At 49.7% G+C, this 13,209-nt stretch overlaps 1 pseudogene; it reads left to right on the forward strand.

Annotated features, from left to right (window-relative positions):
- LOC140614786 (large ribosomal subunit protein eL15-like) lies at positions 1–6,471 on the forward strand (annotated as a pseudogene).
- Positions 6,472–13,209: the final 6,738 nt, after the last annotated feature.

Here is a 13,209-nt window from a genome sequence, read left to right on the forward strand (position 1 = left end):
AGCCTCCTGTGCCAGTATCTTCCTCTCCCAGTGATACCAGGTCTGGGTTCAGAGCCCCAGGCAGGAGCCCACAACTCACGGGCTTAGGTCTCGAGTTCACCCTTCGCTGCCTTTTTTCATGTTAGCAGAGCGTGGATCTGGCCCTTTGGGCCACTGCTGTGTCAGGCAGTCCTTGACTCCCACAAAGACTCCCAAGGTGGGAGGGAAGGAAGAACTCGGGAAGGGAGCGTGGGTAGACAGCCGCCACTGTCTGCTAGGAGGCCTCTACCCCACCGCCCCATCTAGCACTTACCCCCTCTGCATTTTGACCACCCACTTACTGCCTGCCCTCCCACTGTGCCGAGAAGAGCTCCCGGGTGCGGGTGTCTTTTGTCCATTCCTCGATTCTCAGGGCTTATTAGCACAATGCTGGACACATACCAAGTACCAATAAATAGATATGGGATGCGACGATGAATCCAGGTTTTGGAGAACCTGAATTTTCTATAATTGGGACATGAGGAAGAAGGTGCGATTCTTGAGCCCAAAAAGGGTTGTGGGAGAAAAGTTCTTTCTGTCCGTCAGCAGCCATCGGCTCAAAGGGAAGCCAAGATGGGCTCTTACAAGTACATCCGGGAGCTCTGGAGGAAGAAGCGCTCCACAGCTCACCCCCCGACCCCGCCTGACGAAGCCCACGACTGGGGTTCAAGGCCAAGCAAGTTTATGCCCTATATCAGATTTGTGTGTGTCGTGGTGGCCACAAACCTCCAGTTCCTAAGGGCGCTACGACAGCAAGCTGGTCCATCATGGTTGTTAACCAGCTGGTTTGCCAGAAGCCTTCAGTCTGATGCAGAGGCATGAGCTGGACGCCACTGTGCGGCTCTGAGCGTCTTGACTTCCCATCGGGCCGGTGAAGATTCCATATACAAGTTCTTTGAGATTATCTTCATTGATCCATTCCATAAAACTATCATCAGAAACCCTGACACCCGGTGGATCACCAAGCAATCCACAAGCACAGGGAGATTCAAGGGCTGACATCCACAGGCCGCAAGAGCCGTGGCCTTGGAAAGGGTCCCAAGTTCCACCATCTATTGGTGGTTCTTGCCAAGCGGCATGGAGAAGACACAACACTCTCCAGCTCCACCATTACTGCTGATGTAAGTAATATTTGCACAATTCTTACCTAATAAACAATGTAGGACAATTTTTAAAAAGTACAACTCTCAAAGAACACAAACTACAAACTTGGGGTCAGTGTCCAGATAGATTCCTGGGTAAGAGTCCGATCTTGAACTCAACCTCATTGACCTCTTGGCAACTCTGGCAAGTGGCTGTAGTTCACACCTACAGTATGATACCTCTTGTCCCTCTCTGCACTAGGTCTTGCTTCCAATCCAGTTCCAAAGCACTCAGCTCCCCACATTAATTTATTCATTCGGAACTTCAAAGGTGAGCACCTCATCACTGCCAGCCCTGAGCGCTCGGGGCACAGCAGGACGAAGACACCAGCTCTCCCCGCGAGAGCCCTCTGTGCAGCGGGGACACCGGGGTGGGCCGTGCAGCCATGGGCAGGCGATGGGCCGCCTGAGCGCAGAGAGGGAAGCGCGCTGGAGAAGCCGGGACTTCAGGGAAGAGTCACTCTCCTGAGGAGCATTGGAAGGGGGGCTCTCTGGGCAGAGGCGTTGAACCCCCGGAGGCAGAGTCCACACCGCTTCTGAGCGAGGGACGTCTGCCCTCTTCTCCTGGAGGTGGCAGCGTAGAGCAGCTTCGGACACCAGCTCTGCCGCGGGGCCTGGAGGACAGGGACTTCCCAAGCTCCCTGGCCCCGCTGGATGGGGAGACCGCCTTCCAAGGGGTGTCCTCCAAGGAAACCCTGGGCTCTGGTCGGGGAGACGTCTGAGCAGAGAGCAGAGGGGAGCAGACACAGGCCCTGAAGCCACACACGATGCAGCAGTGGGACTGACAAGCCCTGAATCCCTGGGGGCCGCTCAGGTCTGCGTGGGACTCACTCAGAGCCTGGGCACCCCAGCTTCCCGAGGAATGAGTTCCAGGAGCTTAGGCCGCTGCTCCGCCTCTCTGGGCTTCACCTGCCTTATCCTTTGTTTGGCCACCTCCTCGGGTCGTTGCAAGGACAGGTACGAGACTGCTCTACAGGTCCGTCCATCCCAGCAATACTTAGGGAGTACCAACCACATGCTGGGCACTCTGCGGCGCTAGGGATGTGACGTGAACGAGGCAAAGGCTCTTAAGGGGCACACGTTCTGGCTGGTAGGAGAGAGAGAAGAAACAAGTGTATAGGGTCCATTAGGTAGTGCTATGCGGGGCACCTGGGTGGCTCAGTCGGCTCAGTGTCTGCCTTCAGCTCAGGTCATGATCCCGGGGTCCTGGGGTCGAGGCCCGCATCAGGCTCTTCTCAGTGGGGAGCTTGCTTCTCCCTCTCCCTCTGCATCTCATCCCCCACCCCTGCTCGTGCTTGTGCTCTATCTCAAATAAATAAAATCTTTTTAAAAAATGGTATACGTAGAGAAATAAAACAGTAATAGGGAGTGATGTGAATGCTCGCTGAAATAGAGTATTCAGGAAGATCTTATATGGAAGTGACCCTGCAGCAAAGATCTAAATAGTGAGGGACTGAATTATGCAGATATCTGGAGGAAGAACTTTCCAGGCATGGGAGAAGCCAAGCCAAAGGCCCAGAGATGGGAACACACAGGGCGTGCGAGGAACAATGAGGGAGCCAGTGCAGCTGAGCAGAGTAGGGGCCTGAGCCAGAGAGTGGCAAAGGAGCATGTGAACTAGCCAGATGCAGTGAGGACTGTGGCTTTTTTATTTTTAAAGGTTTTATTTCTTTATTCATGAGAGACACAGAAAGAGGCAGAGACACAGGCAGAGGGAGAAGCAGGCTCCATGTGGGAAGCCCGATGCGGGACTCGATCCTGGGATCACGTCCTGAGCCAAAGGCAGACCCTCAACTGCTGACCCACCCAGGCAGGTGGCTCTTATTCTAAATGGAGTGGACTGCCTTTGGAGGATCGCTATTATTATTTATTGATAATATTACTCATTCATTAGTATTACCCATGCTTTGCTATGGCATATTATTGTGATTATTCGAGCTACCATTGCTTTAGCATGTAGTATATGCAGTCGAGATTAGGTCTGTTAATCATCTCATTTAATCTTCCCAACCTCTTTGAGGCAGGTACTTTATTATCTCCATTTCATTGATGAGGAAACTGAGTCTCAAAAAAGTGAAGCAGCTTGCTTAAAGTCTTTCATTTCTTCAAGTAGTGATGAGCACCTTCTGTGTCCTCTTTTGATGTGCTGGGACACAGTGTTGTCGTGGGGTCATCACTCAAACCCTGTACTGCATTTCAGGAGCCAGCACTCATCACTGATCACTGCTGAGCCCGATGCGGGGGAAAAGAAGGAAAGGAAAGAAAGGAAGAGATTTGCCCAGAGGCAGTGAGCTCCTCCTTCCTGGGAGTGGGCAACCAGACCTGGGCGAGCACCTGAAGAGCAGGTGCCTTCAAAGGTTGTGCCACAGCACCTGAGGTGAGGAACAGACAGCCTCCAGATCCCCCTGTTATGGGTTGAGTTGTGCCCCAGCCAAAAGATAGGTTGGAGTCCTCACTCCAGGTACTGTGAATGTAACCTTACTTGGAAATCAGGTCTTTGACCAGATGTAATCAAGTTGAGGTCTTTAGGGTGGATCCTAGTCCAATATGATGGTGTCCTTGTATGAAAAGAGACACATATAGACACAGAGGGAGACTGTCGCATGATGACAGAGGTGGAGATTGGACTGATGTCTCTACAAGTCAAGAGATGCCAAGGACCGCCAGCAACAGTGGAAGCTAAGAGAACAGTATGGAACGCGTTCTCCCCTACAGTCCTCAGGTGTCCAACCAACATCTTGATTTCAGACTTCTGGCCTCCAGAATGATGAGAGAGTACACTTCGGTCGTTTTAAGGCAATTTCAGGCCTAGGAAATGAATACACCTGCACTGCTATACCAGCACCCCCATCGCTGCAGCCACAATGCCTACCAGGCACCCCCTACTGGTCCCCTACCCTAAACCTACTTCACTGCTCAGCTGGTTGCAAAAGGGAAGGGAAGCACTTGGATGAACAAATGAATGAATAGTGGAGCTTTATTTAGTTCTGAGAAAAATCAACTCTGAAGAAAATTACCACACTGGTAATCCATTTGAGCATTGGAAACTTAGAACATCAAGAAGAGTGAAAAGATACAGTTAGTCATATCAAAGATTTTCTCAATTTGGGGCAAGGTGACCGTGCTAAGCATGTTGGTGGCAGTTCCAGATTTTGTGGGGCCTGCCTGCACTTTAAATCATTTGAGAGGCCCTTTTAAGAAAAATAATACAAAGTTAAAATAAAAAATAATGTACAGGGCCCGAGGAGGTGCGGGGGGTGCGGGCACCTAAAGCATAAGCTTCTTCAACCTCATGGAAAATCCACCTCTGCATGGAAAAAAAAAAATCCAGAAACCACTAAAGAAAGCGTTGATGGATTTGTCTAATTAACCTGTTTGTCCCAATATTAACAAAGGACAAACTAAGAAAATATTTGCCATACTCACAATAAAGGGTTAACCAGAAAAAGCTCTTAGAAGTCAGTAAGAAGGGGCACCTGGGTGGCTCAGTGGTTGAGCGGCTGCCTTCAACTCAGGGCGTGACCCCAGGGTCCTGGGATCGAGTCCTGCATCAGACTCCCCGGAGGGAACCTGCATCTCCCTCTGCCTATGTCTCTGCCTCTCTCTGTGTCTCTCATGAATTAATAAATAAAATATTTTTTAAAAAATCAGTAAGAAAAAGGCTAGCTTTGGGGGGCCCCAACTATGTGCCTGGCCCACAGCATACATTATTGCATTGGATTCTCCCAGAATGGTCCTGGGATGCAAATATTGTCCTCCCAATTTAATCAGTAGGAAATCAGGGATAAGGGACACAAAGCCACTATCCAAATGAAGCCGCTGTCCAAAGTCGCATAGTTTGTTGTTGGAAGAACAATCTGATGCTCATATGTTTTCCATCAGACATGGTCAGAATTGGAGCTGATTTTCAAAGCTGGAGAAAATAGAACATGGCAGCCCTGCAGGTTTTCATCTCAAATTACCCCCAAGAACGGGCCTGGCCTGACATTTTAGTGCTGACAGTTTGTTTCCAATGACACAAAACCTTCTCAGTTATTTTTTTGCGCATAAGGATGTACTGGTTGGGAATGACACGCGAACCTGAAATGGTCCAATCAACGCTAGTTTTTGACATGTGTGGAGACCCGCCCCCCACACACAGTGGGCTCGGTGAAGAAAACAAAACAAAACCAAAAAAAGCACAGAGAAACTTAACACAGATTTAATCTTTATTCCTGGGGATGTGATCACACAATCTAAAGAGTTAGCAAAAATTATAAACATTTTAAGGATCACTTAAAAATTTTTTTAGGGCAGCCCGAGCCCGGGTGGCTCAGTGGTTGGGTGTCTGCCTTCGGCCCAGGGCCTGATCCTGGAGACCCAGGATCGAGTCCCACGTCGGGCTCCCTGCACGGAGCCTGCTTCTCTCTCTACCTGGGTCTCTGCCTCTCTCTGTCTCTCATGAATAAATAAATAAATAATATTTTTTAAAAACGAAAAAAAATATTAATTTAAAGATTTATTTTATATTTGAGAGAGAGCGCGAGAGATCGTGAGAAAGCACAAGCAGAGTGGGGAGGGAGAATCAGGTTCCGCACTGATCAGGGAGTTCGATCCCAGGTGCCCCAAGGATTATTTTAAAAATCAGTCCACTATGGGGCGCCTTGGAGGCTCGGGCTGTTAACCGTCTGCCTTGGGCTCAGGTTGTGATCTCGGAGCCGGGGTCCTGGGATGGAGCCCCACATGGGCTCCCTACTCAGCGGGGAGCCTGCTTCTCCCTCTCCCTGCTCCCCGTTCATGTTCTCTCACTCTCTCTCTCTCTCTCTCTCTCTCTCTAATCAATAAATAAAATCTTAAAAAATAAATAAATAAAAATCAGTACGTGAAATGGAGGTGGACAATACACATCTACCAAATGGAAAGGCCAAAAATCTTAATGTGATGAGAGTGAACATATGGGGTACATTTCCAGCCAAAAATAGACAGATTCTCAGGCCCGGATCACAAACAATGCCACGGAACAGAAGGCTACATTCTATTAAAAACCACATTAGAGGGTTTGGAACATGGCTAGAGACAATGAGGAAAATTATTTTATGAAGTGTGAATGGAGAAAAGCATTAGTTCTTTTTTTTTAATTTTTTATTTATTTGATATAGAGAGATTGAGAGAGAGAGAGAGCACAAGCAGGGGGAATAGCAGAGGGAAAGAAGCAGACTTTCCACCAAGCAGGGAGCGCGATCCCAGGACCCAGGGATCATGACCTGATGCTCAACCGACTGAGCTACCCAGGTGCCCCAAGCACTAGTTCTTAGCCAATGTTTTGTTTTATATGCGGTTTTAAATATACGTTTGTAATAAATAAATTAAATATTATTAACAGACACTGAACTATTTTGCCTGTATCCCAAAAGTCTATGAACTTAAGTTAATTAAAAAAAACCTTTGGAGCAAGGGTGCTGGGGTGGTGCAGCCGGTTAAGTGTCCGACTCTTGGGTTTGACTCAGGTCGTGATCTCAGGGTTGTGACATCGAGCCCCACATCGGGCTCCCTGCTCAGTGGGGACTGTTTCTCTCCTTCTCCCTCTCCCTCTGCTCCCCCCCCCCACCTGCTTACACTCTCTCTCTCAAATAAATAAATAAATAAAATCTTCAAAAAAACCACAAAAACATTTTGAGCGGTGAGAGAACACATGGGAATGGAGTGAGCGACCCTGTAATTCAAGCCACCTTATATCTGGGCGTACATGGCATTTGGGACTCAAAGCACAATTACTGCTTCATCTTTGGAAATGCTGAGCAGGGAGTCCTGTTTCCAGTGCAACGTGGCCACTGCGCTGCTTAACCACATTGATGTAAAAAAGCACCCTCAGTAACGAGACGTGCCGTGGAGACAAGGGCACAACCACACCCTTCCTGCCCAGGGCCACAAGGCAACAGGCCCTCGGGAAGAGGCGCCCCATTCTCCGGGTCCAGGAGGGACAGCGTCCCTGTAGCTCTTGTGCCCCCCAGCCTCCTCCCTCCAAGGATGCCTGCGTGACCCAAGCTGCCGGAGACCGCACCCCTGCTCTCTGTAGCCTACCCTGGTCACCTTGCCCCCATCACGTCTCACCCCCACCCCAGCCCACTAGAAGCCCGAGGGCCCCCGCTCCCACGCTCACCCCTAAACCTCTCTGTATACCTGCTGGTCTGTCCCAACTCCCCAGCCCTTCTCCCTCAAACCCTTCCTTCAGACCCTCTGGGTCCCATCGTCTATCGCCACCAAATGTCCCACATCCTCGATCTCTCTCTGAACATTACTGTCCTCTTCTTGCTTTGAAGGAAACCTGACATCTCCTTGAGCCCATCACCTCCCTGCTGTCTTTCCCCTCATGCCAGAGGCCTTGGGTGGGCCACTGGACACCTTGCTTCCCACCAGCACTTTCCAACCACTTTTGCCCTCTTTTCTTCCGAGGACCCAGACCCTTAGAAGTTTATAACATCCGACTTTACCACTCCCAGGTATGCCACTCTCCTGCTCTTCAAAATAACGGTTTCATATCCCTAAGTCATATCTGACTCTTCCCTTCCCCTCCCTGTGTCTCCACATCACAGCCCCTGCTGGGCCTCTCAGTCCCAGTGAACACACTGCGGGTGTTCCCTCAGCAAGGGTACACTTGTCGTGACGTACAACTTTGCCATCATCTGGGAGCTTGTTAGAATTGCAAAATATTTGGTCTCACTCCAGACCCACCGGATCAGAATCTCTAGGTGATTTGCAAGCCTGTTAAAATATGAGAAGCCCTGATACACGACATAATGCAGGCTCCCTTGCTGACCACCAAGGATTGTATCGCGTCCCCCGTTGTGGTGGCCTGGGACTCAGCTTCTACTTCGCTGAAAAGCAATTTTATCCCCGCGTGACTCCCTACCTTCCAAAAGCCCAGCCTGGACACATGACTCCTCTCCTTTTACTATGGATGGAGTTCCAGTTCTTTCCAAAGGTCAAACCCTTTCTCCATTCTCATCTCCCATTCCCTGGGGCCAAATAACTGTAAAGTACTTGCTGTCCCCATGACAGGGCACAAATGTCAGGGCCAATGGCCACAGCACAGATGTCATTGGGAGTCAAGGGGAGTCCATGCCAGTTCATGTGACAACTGAGAGCCTCTAGTCTGCCCCAAATAGAGGTTTTGGACAAGATCAGCTGTTTGCGATGTGAGATTCCAGCAGGAAGAGTTCCTGAGTCTTCCTGGAGGATCAGAGGGGTGAAAACCTGAACTCTGTGACTTCTGTGGGCCATGCAGAGGAAGGGTGCGCACGATTCTGAGGCCAAAGTGTTGAGGGTAGACGGAGAAGAGGCCTGCAAGTGCTGCAGGGAGCCTACCCCAGCATTCAACCCTTACTTCATTGCTCAAGGTCAAGGATTATGGTGATGCTCCCTTGCCACACGTCCTTGGTCCAAGAGAGCGCCTTCACTTCGCTTCCGCCGCCACCTCAAGTTGGAAGTAGCAGGAGGAGAGGGAGGGAGGAATGAGTCTACACACAAGCGGGCCAGGACAGTCCAGCAGCGGGTGAGGGCAGGAAATGAAGTCTCCGCTTCTCTCCAGCTAAGGAACTTGGAGCAGGAGCCCCCATTGGAGAAATCAAAGCAGCATTGTCCCGAAGAACCAAACAGCCCAGGAGAGAACAACGGTGTTGGCGCCGATGCCTCTCACGGAGCAGATGTTATCGGAGACGCTTCACCTACTTAGATTAACCCGGCCCGTCTAGAGACCCAGCACTAGACACCAACTCACAGCTTCCTTTATTAGGACCAGGCTCAAGAGAAGTGATCTTGGGCCGCCCCCGTGGCTCAGCGGTTTAGCGCCGCCTGCAGCCCAGGGCGTGATCCTGGAGACCCTGGATCGAGTCCCGCGTCGGGCTCTTTGCGTGGAGCCTGCTTCTCCCTCTGCCTGTGTCTCTGCCTCTCTCTCTGTGTGTGTCTCTATGAATAAATAAATAAAATCTTAAAAAAAAAAAAGAGTAGTGATCTTTCAGTAGCTTGACGAACACTCAGTACCTTCACTCTTACAAAAGCTGAGAAGAGTATCTGTTGAGCAGCAAGAAGGATTTCTAAGGAACCATCACTTTAACAATGTACAGACGCCCAGAGACGTGGGCAGCGCGCCTGCGAGGGGGCCCCGGGCTGCACCCACAGGCCCAATGTAAACACGACGCCAACAAGATGATTTTGTTGAAACTCTTGTAGGGGAGAAGTAAAGGAGCTACCAGAGACCCCGAGCAGAGCCCAGTCCTTTCCCCCAACATCCATTTCTAGATAAGAGATTCAATGTTAAGAACAAAGTAGAGGGACTCCTGGTGGCTCAGTCAGCTAAGCGTCTGCCTTCAGCTCGGGTCATGATCCCAGGGTCCTGGGATAGAGCCCTGCTTAGGCTCCCTGCTCTGTGGGGAGTCTGCTTCTCCCTATCCTCCCACCTCTCCCTCTACCCCCGCTCCTCCCTCCCCCACACCCCACTTGTGCTCTCTTTCTCTCAAATAAATAAAATCTTTTAAAAAAGAAAGGAGGAACAAAATATAAAGCCTTATGTTTGGCTCTTGGAAAATAGATGAAAGAAAACAGAATTCCTGTCCTCAGGTTCACTCACTAGTGGGGACATATGAAGAGATTACTTCAATCAATATAGTCTGAGGTCAGGGGATCCCTGGGTGGCTCAGTGGATTAGCGCCTGCCTTAGGCCCAGGGTGTGATCCTGAGGTCCCAGGATCGGGTCCCGCATCGGGCTCCCTGCATGGAGACTGCTTGTATCTCTGCCTATATCTCTCTCTCTGTGTCTCTCATGAATAAATAAATAAAATCTTAAAAAAAAAATATATATATATATAGTCTGAGGTCGTTCAGGGCAAAAGTGAGGAGGCTGTTTGACCTCACTTACTGTAGGAGCACACGACAATAACAAGTATTTGAAATATGGACCTTGGATCATCAAAAAGGGGGTAAAATTCCTCTCTTAGAAGTATCACATGTGGGATGGAGAGCAGCTGAGAAGGGGTACGCAGGCAGCCTCTGGTAGGGGCAGAGGTATTTGTACTACGGTCATATTTACTACATTACACCTTCTTCTGTATGTGCGATAAAATGAGTGAATGAAGCTTGGGTTTTTGACAATACTGTCTCCTGATTGAAGTGTCCCTTCCTCCTCCCACCCTCAGATGTCCAGCACAAGACACAATAATCTTTATTATTAAATCCATTTGAAATATCGTTTCCTGTGGTTTATCACTGAAAGCATCCTAACTGCAAAGGAATATAGAATTCAGCATTTTCCTAACTTATTTGGCTATAGAATTCTTCTTTAAGGAGTCTCTCTTGGGACTAGTGTTGCAGGGAAAACTTGCTGGGGAACACACTGGATTAGAGATTTGGGAGCCAGGACCCACAAGAAGGTGAATTCACGAATTTAGTGACTTCTGGATAAGACACCTCAAAATCCAGCCCCGATGTCTTGCACTCATTAAGTGTTCTCTTCACTACTTAGCTGTGGACCACATGAACAAGCACAAAGTTGCCCTTCCAGTGCTGCGGTAGTGGCGATCTAGAATAGATGAGCCAGGTCAAGGAAAATGCCAAAAAGTCAAGATATTTTCTACAACTCAATGTGTTCAGAATGACAAATGTTACAAAACACATTTTGGCTGTAGTAAATAGAACAAATAAAAGCAAAAATCAAGAATGAATATATATATATATATATATTTCATAGGCAAAAAAATAAAATCTATCTGTATCTATGGAAAAATTAGGCTTGAAATAGCAGGCATGGTTTCCAATTTCTTGGAACAGAAAGACCTGAAGTTACTCAGGCAGTTGTGGTAGACAGGACAGTCTGGACAAAAGTCTCTGCAATGACCTCGGAGTGTTTAACTTAAAAGGATCTCAAACAACCTTATTTTATAGATAGGGATACTGAGGCCGAAAAGGGAAGTGCTTCGTCACACCAGTGTGTCAGAGCCGGGCTAGAAGCCAGGGCCTGATGCCACGTGAGGCCCTGATGACAGGCTGCAGTCTCCTGATTTGCTCCTCCCAAGTCAGTGGATGGACCGATGAACTTGATTTGCCAGTAGCATCTACCCTCCCCTGGGCTCCTGAGGATGCAGGGCAAGCATTACAATGGCCATGTGCAACACTAACAACTCCCAAAGACCAAAGCATCAGAAACTACCTTTAGGGAAAAAAACCACACTGGGTTGTGCTCCAAGTTCTTTTTCTTTCTTTTTTTTAAAGATTACTTATTCATTTATTAGAGAGAGAGCACACAAGCAGGGGGGGAGGGCAGCAGAGGGAGAGGGAGAAGCAGGCTCCCCACTGAGCAGAGAGCCTGGTGTGGGGCTCAATCCCGGGACCCTGGGACCATGACCTACCTGAGCTGGAGGCAGATGTTTAACCAACTGAGCCACCCAGGGGCCCCTGTGCTCCAAATTCTGGTTTTAGAAGCAGATACTAGTCTCCTTTAAAAGGTCTATCTTGACTCTATTGGGTACTTACTCTCCCAGGGAAGAAATTCTTTGTCAGTGGAATCGAAACAAGGGAAACTTAGAAAGCTCCAGGAAAGTCAACATTTCCTGGAGATTAAAAATATTTTTCTCCAGGGGCCGCCTGGGTGGCTCAGTTGGTTAAGTGTCCAACTCCTGATTTCAGCTCAGGTCATGATCTCAGGGTCCTGGACTCAAGCCCTGCATCAGGCTCCACCCTCAGCTCCCCTCTCCCTCTGCCTCTCCCCCTGCTCGTGCTCTCTCTCTCTCTCTCTCTCTCTCTCTCTCTCTCTCTCAAATAAATAAATAAAACCTGTACAAAAATATTTTTCTCCAGAGGAATTGGGCAGAAGCAAGAACTTGTTTCAAGAATGATCGATGAAAGTGTAACCGACCTAGACCCCACTCCGTCTAAACATCAGACAAGCATCACCGAGCTCGGCAAACGGGGCCAGGCAGTCGGCCCGGTTCCGTCCCGGGAGGAGGACTGTGCGGCGAGTCCATCACAGGCTCATTGCGGAGCCGCCGTCCGAATCCTACAGCAGGTAGGTGCAGCCTTTGGCGGCAAGGGAGGGATTGCCCGCCTAGGAAAACTCGGCTTTAAAACGAGCAATTTCGGTAGAGGAAAGTGGGTTTTCTTGCCTAGATCGAAACAAAATTTTATTTATTTATTTATTTATTTTTAAGATTTTGTTTATTCACAAGAGTCACAGAGAGAGAGGGAGAGAGAGAGAGAGGCAGAGACACAGGCAGAGGGAGAAGCAGGCCCCATGCGGGGGCCCCGACGCGGGACTCGATCCCGGGCCTCCAGGATCACACCCTGGGCCCAGGGCAGGCGCTAAATCGCTGGGCCACCGGGGCTGCCCAGGAGTCCGACTCTTGATTTCACCTCGGGTTATGGTCTCAGGGTCGTGAGTTCAAGCCCCCCGTTGGGGCACCGGCCGTGAGCACTGGGCAGGGAGCCTGCCTGAGATTCTCTCTCTCCCTCTCCCCCTCCCACCACGTGCTCTCTCTAAAATAAATCAATCTTTAAAAAAAAAAAAAAAAAAAACAGAAAAGAAAAACCTCACGATGTAGAAGTGGCTTGTTTTACAGAAGGGAGAGCGGCCTGACTAGGAAGTAATTTGCTCAGGGTCACCTGGCGTGTCAGCGTCACAAGGCGAGATTCCCTCGGGGACACCTGGGTTCCCGTGTCCCGCTCAAAACCAACCACTCGGTGGGCCTCTCCTGCGGACCCACACCCCACTAAGTGGGGGGCTGGGGCTCCCATTCAAGACGGCGACACGGCAGGGTCCTGGACCCACCTGCCCCCTTGGGCCCGAGGAATCTACGGTCACCCATGGAACCATTTCTAGGGGAGAAAGACCCAAACCAGCAGAACGACTCCTTCACATCCAGAAGAAAAATCACATCAAAACGGGTAGGAAAGGCCGAGAAAGCACCTCACCGTTAATCCCTCCCCACCCCTGCCCCACCCGTCACCCCCACCCCTGGACAGCAGCCCACAGTTGGGAGGGAACTCAGGAACCCAGAGCTTCTCCCTGAGGACTTGGCACCCT

The sequence above is a fragment of the Canis lupus genome, chromosome 23, assembly GCF_048164855.1.
Source record: "Canis lupus baileyi chromosome 23, mCanLup2.hap1, whole genome shotgun sequence".
In the NCBI taxonomy this organism is placed as follows: Eukaryota; Metazoa; Chordata; class Mammalia; order Carnivora; family Canidae; genus Canis; species Canis lupus.